This window comes from Halichoerus grypus, chromosome 7, assembly GCF_964656455.1.
Source record: "Halichoerus grypus chromosome 7, mHalGry1.hap1.1, whole genome shotgun sequence".
NCBI lineage: Eukaryota > Metazoa > Chordata > Mammalia > Carnivora > Phocidae > Halichoerus > Halichoerus grypus.
The window spans coordinates 66,311,988-66,319,323 of NC_135718.1; the positions used below are offsets into that span (position 1 = coordinate 66,311,988).

The 7,336-nt window shown below is 70.1% G+C and overlaps 4 non-coding genes across 4 annotated transcripts; all 4 read right to left on the reverse strand.

Annotated features, from left to right (window-relative positions):
- Positions 1–1,509: 1,509 nt before the first annotated feature.
- LOC144382680 (5S ribosomal RNA) lies at positions 1,510–1,628 on the reverse strand. Its single transcript, XR_013450078.1, has one exon. It is a non-coding gene; the product is annotated as a 5S ribosomal RNA (ribosomal RNA).
- Positions 1,629–3,397: 1,769 nt separating this feature from the next.
- On the reverse strand, positions 3,398–3,516 carry LOC144382681 (5S ribosomal RNA). Its single transcript, XR_013450079.1, has one exon. It is a non-coding gene; the product is annotated as a 5S ribosomal RNA (ribosomal RNA).
- Positions 3,517–5,298: 1,782 nt separating this feature from the next.
- On the reverse strand, positions 5,299–5,417 carry LOC144382682 (5S ribosomal RNA). Its single transcript, XR_013450080.1, has one exon. It is a non-coding gene; the product is annotated as a 5S ribosomal RNA (ribosomal RNA).
- A 1,767-nt stretch (positions 5,418–7,184) lies between these two features.
- Positions 7,185–7,303, reverse strand: LOC144382683 (5S ribosomal RNA). The gene has a single exon (XR_013450081.1). It is a non-coding gene; the product is annotated as a 5S ribosomal RNA (ribosomal RNA).
- Between the last annotated feature and the right edge of the window lie 33 nt (positions 7,304–7,336).

Genomic DNA, 7,336 nt, shown 5'->3' on the forward strand with positions numbered 1-7,336 from the left:
TCGGGGCGCCGTGGGCGCGGCCCCTGAGGTGTTTTCCGCGCCCCCCGCCCCAGCGCCCCACCCGTCGCCCTAGGGCAAGCCAGGCCGGCCACCAGGCCTTTCTGCCTCTCCACCCCGCCTGGCTCCAAGCCAACCCGGAGCCACCGGCGCCCCCAGGGACCCTCCTCATCAGCCCAACCCCGTCGCCCTTCCTCCGCCACCCTTCCCCTGCCCACCCACCGACAAGAGGACCCGACTGAGGGACACGAGAAGCCGGCTGGCATAGACAGACGCACAGACACACGGGGAAAGACAGAGGCACGGACGGAGGGAGATGTAGACAGAGAGGAAGAGACAGACACAGAGGGAGACACAGACAGAGTATCCAACACACACACCCGCTCTGGCCCCAAGACAGACAGACGCGGACCCTGACCTGGATGCGGACAGGGACAGAGCCACAGGTGCACACCACAGAAACAGACACACACCACACACACACACACACACACACACACACACACACACACACACACACAGGAAGAGACTGTGTTGGCTAGGCAGCTAGCCCTCGGGAGGCTGGTCGTGCTTGGGTGGGCTTTGGGCGCCGAGGAGCCCCCTCGGGGCCGAGGACGCGCAGCCAAGGCCTCAGGAGACCCGCCCTGCTCCCGTTCCCGCCCAGGACCCACTCTGGGCCTGGGGGCGTGCGGGCGATTCCTCCTCTGCTCTCGTCCTTTATTTGGGGGGCCGCTTTGGGGCGTGGTGCAGGGCGCCCCCCTCCCGCCGCCTTGCCCAGCGAGCGAGCCTCGCTGTGCGCTTCGCTGTTGCGGGGAGACTGAGCACGGACTCGGGTGCCAACGGGTGGTCCCGGGTGCCAACGGGGGAGGCCCCGGGCGACCGGCCATCTTGTGTCCTGCCCACACGGAGCGGGGACCCCCGGCCTGGGGGCAAAGGGACGGTGTTCCGCGGGAAGGAAGGGAATGCCCGCGCGCGTGGGAGCGCAGCCCAGGGCTGCTGGGGACAAGGTGGAGGCGGGCCCAGGCCTAAGGCGGGGCCGGTTGCCCGGTGCGCTTGTGCACTCGGGGCGGCCCAAGGGAATGGCTAGGGGCTCCGGGGATGAGGGCCCGAGGCGCAGGACCTTGGGAGGGCACGCCTGCCCGAGACGGGGTGCCGTCCCGCCCGCGCTGCCCCCGCCCCAACCCCGCGGGCGGTCCTCGCCGCCCTCCCCCTTTCCCTCCCTCCGAAGCCGCCGCCTCCGCCCACCCAGCCCGCCCCCACCTCCCCCAGCCCGCCCCTCTGGATCGGCTGTGCGTGGGCGTGGTGGCTGTGAGGTGGAAGGCCTGGGGGCTGCCTGCCGGTGCAGCGGGCACAAGCTGCGAGACAGGGACCCTCGGTGCGGTGCGCGGGTGGCGAGGGGCCGGGGGGCACGGGGCGTCTGGAGGACGCCTTGTTGGGCAAGGGGCGGTGGGGGGCGGTGGCGGCAAAGGGAGAGGAAGGGAGGCCGAAGCGGAAAGAAAAGGCAAAGAAAAAAGCCTACAGCACCCGGTATTCCCAGGCGGTCTCCCATCCAAGTACTAACCAGGCCCGACCCTGCTTAGCTTCCGAGATCAGACGAGATCGGGCGCGTTCAGGGTGGTATGGCCGTAGACGTGTGCGGCTGCCGCTGGGCGCCCTAAGAGCCTGCTCTGCGCCTCCCGGCCGCAGCCGTGCCCCTCCTCAGCCCCCAACCGCCCCACGCCTGCCCTGTGCCTTGCACCTGCCTGCCTGCCAAACCGCCCAGAGGACGTGGCGCCTCCAGCGCCCCGCACTCGCGGAAGTCCGAGCGCTCTCATGGCCGGATACTCTCCAGACCCGGGGGCCGCCGCCGCCGCCGTCGCAGCCACCGCCGCCTGGCTCCCGAGATGGCCAAGGGGAGCGTCGGGGCGCGGGGGGCGTGGCCCGCGCGGTGTTCTCCGCGCCCCCCCCACCCCAGGCGCCCCACCCGCCGCCCTAGGGCAAGCGAGGCCCGCCACCAGGCCGTTCCGCCTCTCCACCCCGCCTGGCTCCAAGCCAACCCGGAGCCACCGGCGGCCCCAGGGACCCTCCTCATCAGCCCAACCCCGTCGCCCTTCCTCCGCCACCCTTCCCCTGCCCACCCACCGACAAGAGGACCCGACTGAGGGACACGAGAAGCCGGCTGGCATAGACAGACGCACAGACACACGGGGAAAGACAGAGGCACGGACGGAGGGAGATGCAGACAGAGAGGAAGAGACAGACACAGAGGGAGACACAGACAGAGTATCCAACACACACACCCGCTCTGGCCCCAAGACAGACAGACGCGGAAGCTGACCTGGATGCGGACAGGGACAGAGCCACAGGTGCACACCACAGAAACAGACACACACACCACACACACACACACACACACACACACACACAGGAAGAGACTGTGTTGGCTAGGCAGCTAGCCCTCGGGAGGCTGGTCGTGCTTGGGTGGGCTTTGGGCGCCGAGGAGCCCCTCGGGGCGAGGATGCGCAGCCAAGGCGTCACGAGACCCGCTCTGCTCCCGTTCCCGCCCAGGACCCACTCTGGTCCTGGGGGCATGTGGGCGATTCCTCCTCTGCCCTCGTCCTTTATTTGGGGGGCTGCTTTGGGGCGTGGTGCAGGGCGCCCCCCTCTCCCCGTCTTGCTGAGCGAGCGAGCCTCGCTCTTCGCTTCACTGTTGCAGGGAGACTAAGCACGGATTCTGGTGCCAACGGGTGGTCCCGGGTGCCAACGGGGGAGGCCCCGGGCGACCGGCCATCTTGTGTCCTGCCCACCCGGAGCGGGGACCCCCGGCACGGGGGCAAAGGGACGGTGTTCCAAGGGAAGGAAGGGAATGCCCGCGGGTGGGAGCGCAGCCCAGGGCTGCTGGGGACAAGGTGGAGGCGGGCCCAGGCCTATGCCTAAGGTGGGGCCAGTTGCCCAGTGCGGTTGTGCACTCCGGGCGGCCCAGTGGAATGGCTAGGGGATCTGGGGACGAGGGCCCGAGGCGCAGGACCATGGGAGGACACGCCTGCCCAGAGCGGGTGCCGTCCGGCCCGCGCTGGCCCCGCCCCATCCGTGCCAGGGTCATCGCCGCCCTCCCGCTTTCCCTCCCTCCGAAGGCGTCGCCTTCGCCCACCCAGCCCGCCCCCATCGACCCCCAGCCCGCCCCTCTGGATCCGGTGTGCGTGGGCGTGGTGGCTTGGAGGCGGAAGGGCTGGCTGGAGACCGCCTGCCCGTGCAGGGGGCCCCTGCTGCGGGCCAGGGACTCGCGGTGCGGTGCGCGGCTGGCGAGGGGCCGGGGGGCACGGGGCGTTTGGAGGAAGCCTTGTTGGGGAAGGGGCTGGGGTGCTGTGGCGGTAAAGGTATGGGAAGGGAGGCCGAAGGGGAAAGAAAAGGCAAAGAAAAAAGCCTACAGCACCCGGTATTCCCAGGCGGTCTCCCATCCAAGTACTAACCAGGCCCGACCCTGCTTAGCTTCCGAGATCAGACGAGATCGGGCGCGTTCAGGGTGGTATGGCCGTAGACGTGTGCGGCTGCCGCTGGGCGCCCTAAGAGCCTGCTCTGCGCCTCCCGGGCCCAGCCGTGCCCCTCCTCAGCCCCCACCCGAACCCCGCCTGCCCTGCGCCTTGCACCTGCCTGCCTGCCAGCCGCCCAGGGGACGTGGCCCCTCCGGCGCCCCGCAGTCGTGGAAGTCCGGGCGCTCTCCCTGCCGGGGACTCTCCAGTCCCGGGGGGCCGCCGCCGCCGCCGCCGCCGCCGCCGCCACCGCCGCCTCCTGGCTACCGAGATGGCAAAGGGAGGCGTCGGGGCGCCGTGGGCGCGGCCCCTGAGGTGTTTTCCGCGCCCCCCGCCCCAGCGCCCCACCCGTCGCCCTAGGGCAAGCCAGGCCGGCCACCAGGCCTTTCTGCCTCTCCACCCCGCCTGGCTCCAAGCCAACCCGGAGCCACCGGCGCCCCCAGGGACCCTCCTCATCAGCCCAACCCCGTCGCCCTTCCTCCGCCACCCTTCCCCTGCCCACCCACCGACAAGAGGACCCGACTGAGGGACACGAGAAGCCGGCTGGCATAGACAGACGCACAGACACACGGGGAAAGACAGAGGCACGGACGGAGGGAGATGCAGACAGAGAGGAAGAGACAGACACAGAGGGAGACACAGACAGAGTATCCAACACACACACCCGCTCTGGCCCCAAGACAGACAGACGCGGACCCCGACCTGGATGCGGACAGGGACAGAGCCACAGGTGCACACCACAGAAACAGACACACACCACACACACACACACACACACACACACACACACACACACACACAGGAAGAGACTGTGTTGGCTAGGCAGCTAGCCCTCGGGAGGCTGGTCGTGCTTGGGTGGGCTTTGGGCGCCGAGGAGCCCCCTCGGGGCCGAGGACGCGCAGCCAAGGCCTCAGGAGACCCGCCCTGCTCCCGTTCCCGCCCAGGACCCACTCTGGGCCTGGGGGCGTGCGGGCGATTCCTCCTCTGCTCTCGTCCTTTATTTGGGGGGCCGCTTTGGGGCGTGGTGCAGGGCGCCCCCCTCCCGCCGCCTTGCCCAGCGAGCGAGCCTCGCTGTGCGCTTCGCTGTTGCGGGGAGACTGAGCACGGACTCGGGTGCCAACGGGTGGTCCCGGGTGCCAACGGGGGAGGCCCCGGGCGACCGGCCATCTTGTGTCCTGCCCACACGGAGCGGGGACCCCCGGCCTGGGGGCAAAGGGACGGTGTTCCGCGGGAAGGAAGGGAATGCCCGCGCGCGTGGGAGCGCAGCCCAGGGCTGCTGGGGACAAGGTGGAGGCGGGCCCAGGCCTAAGGCGGGGCCGGTTGCCCGGTGCGCTTGTGCACTCGGGGCGGCCCAAGGGAATGGCTAGGGGCTCCGGGGATGAGGGCCCGAGGCGCAGGACCTTGGGAGGGCACGCCTGCCCGAGACGGGGTGCCGTCCCGCCCGCGCTGCCCCCGCCCCAACCCCGCGGGCGGTCCTCGCCGCCCTCCCCCTTTCCCTCCCTCCGAAGCCGCCGCCTCCGCCCACCCAGCCCGCCCCCACCTCCCCCAGCCCGCCCCTCTGGATCGGCTGTGCGTGGGCGTGGTGGCTGTGAGGTGGAAGGCCTGGGGGCTGCCTGCCGGTGCAGCGGGCACAAGCTGCGAGACAGGGACCCTCGGTGCGGTGCGCGGGTGGCGAGGGGCCGGGGGGCACGGGGCGTCTGGAGGACGCCTTGTTGGGCAAGGGGCGGTGGGGGGCGGTGGCGGCAAAGGGAGAGGAAGGGAGGCCGAAGCGGAAAGAAAAGGCAAAGAAAAAAGCCTACAGCACCCGGTATTCCCAGGCGGTCTCCCATCCAAGTACTAACCAGGCCCGACCCTGCTTAGCTTCCGAGATCAGACGAGATCGGGCGCGTTCAGGGTGGTATGGCCGTAGACGTGTGCGGCTGCCGCTGGGCGCCCTAAGAGCCTGCTCTGCGCCTCCCGGCCGCAGCCGTGCCCCTCCTCAGCCCCCAACCGCCCCACGCCTGCCCTGTGCCTTGTACCTGCCTGCCTGCCAAACCGCCCAGAGGACGTGGCGCCTCCAGCGCCCCGCACTCGCGGAAGTCCGAGCGCTCTCATGGCCGGATACTCTCCAGACCCGGGGGCCGCCGCCGCCGCCGTCGCAGCCACCGCCGCCTGGCTCCCGAGATGGCCAAGGGGAGCGTCGGGGCGCGGGGGGCGTGGCCCGCGCGGTGTTCTCCGCGCCCCCCCCACCCCAGGCGCCCCACCCGCCGCCCTAGGGCAAGCGAGGCCCGCCACCAGGCCGTTCCGCCTCTCCACCCCGCCTGGCTCCAAGCCAACCCGGAGCCACCGGCGGCCCCAGGGACCCTCCTCATCAGCCCAACCCCGTCGCCCTTCCTCCGCCACCCGTCCCCTGCCCACCCACCGACAAGAGGACCCGACTGAGGGACACGAGAAGCCGGCTGGCATAGACAGACGCACAGACACACGGGGAAAGACAGAGGCACGGACGGAGGGAGATGCAGACAGAGAGGAAGAGACAGACACAGAGGGAGACACAGACAGAGTATCCAACACACACACCCGCTCTGGCCCCAAGACAGACAGACGCGGAAGCTGACCTGGATGCGGACAGGGACAGAGCCACAGGTGCACACCACAGAAACAGACACACACACCACACACACACACACACACACACACACACAGGAAGAGACTATGTTGGCTAGGCAGCTAGCCCTCGGGAGGCTGGTCGTGCTTGGGTGGGCTTTGGGCGCCGAGGAGCCCCTCGGGGCGAGGATGCGCAGCCAAGGCGTCACGAGACCCGCTCTGCTCCCGTTCCCGCCCAGGACCCACTCTGGTCCTGGGGGCATGTGGGCGATTCCTCCTCTGCCCTCGTCCTTTATTTGGGGGGCTGCTTTGGGGCGTGGTGCAGGGCGCCCCCCTCTCCCCGTCTTGCTGAGCGAGCGAGCCTCGCTCTTCGCTTCACTGTTGCAGGGAGACTAAGCACGGATTCTGGTGCCAACGGGTGGTCCCGGGTGCCAACGGGGGAGGCCCCGGGCGACCGGCCATCTTGTGTCCTGCCCACCCGGAGCGGGGACCCCCGGCACGGGGGCAAAGGGACGGTGTTCCAAGGGAAGGAAGGGAATGCCCGCGGGTGGGAGCGCAGCCCAGGGCTGCTGGGGACAAGGTGGAGGCGGGCCCAGGCCTATGCCTAAGGTGGGGCCAGTTGCCCAGTGCGGTTGTGCACTCCGGGCGGCCCAGTGGAATGGCTAGGGGATCTGGGGACGAGGGCCCGAGGCGCAGGACCATGGGAGGACACGCCTGCCCAGAGCGGGTGCCGTCCGGCCCGCGCTGGCCCCGCCCCATCCGTGCCAGGGTCATCGCCGCCCTCCCGCTTTCCCTCCCTCCGAAGGCGTCGCCTTCGCCCACCCAGCCCGCCCCCATCGACCCCCAGCCCGCCCCTCTGGATCCGGTGTGCGTGGGCGTGGTGGCTTGGAGGCGGAAGGGCTGGCTGGAGACCGCCTGCCCGTGCAGGGGGCCCCTGCTGCGGGCCAGGGACTCGCGGTGCGGTGCGCGGCTGGCGAGGGGCCGGGGGGCACGGGGCGTTTGGAGGAAGCCTTGTTGGGCAAGGGGGTGGAGTGCTGTGGCGGTAAAGGTATGGGAAGGGAGGCCGAAGGGGAAAGAAAAGGCAAAGAAAAAAGCCTACAGCACCCGGTATTCCCAGGCGGTCTCCCATCCAAGTACTAACCAGGCCCGACCCTGCTTAGCTTCCGAGATCAGACGAGATCGGGCGCGTTCAGGGTGGTATGGCCGTAGACGTGTGCGGCTGCCGCTGGGCGCCCTAAGAGCCT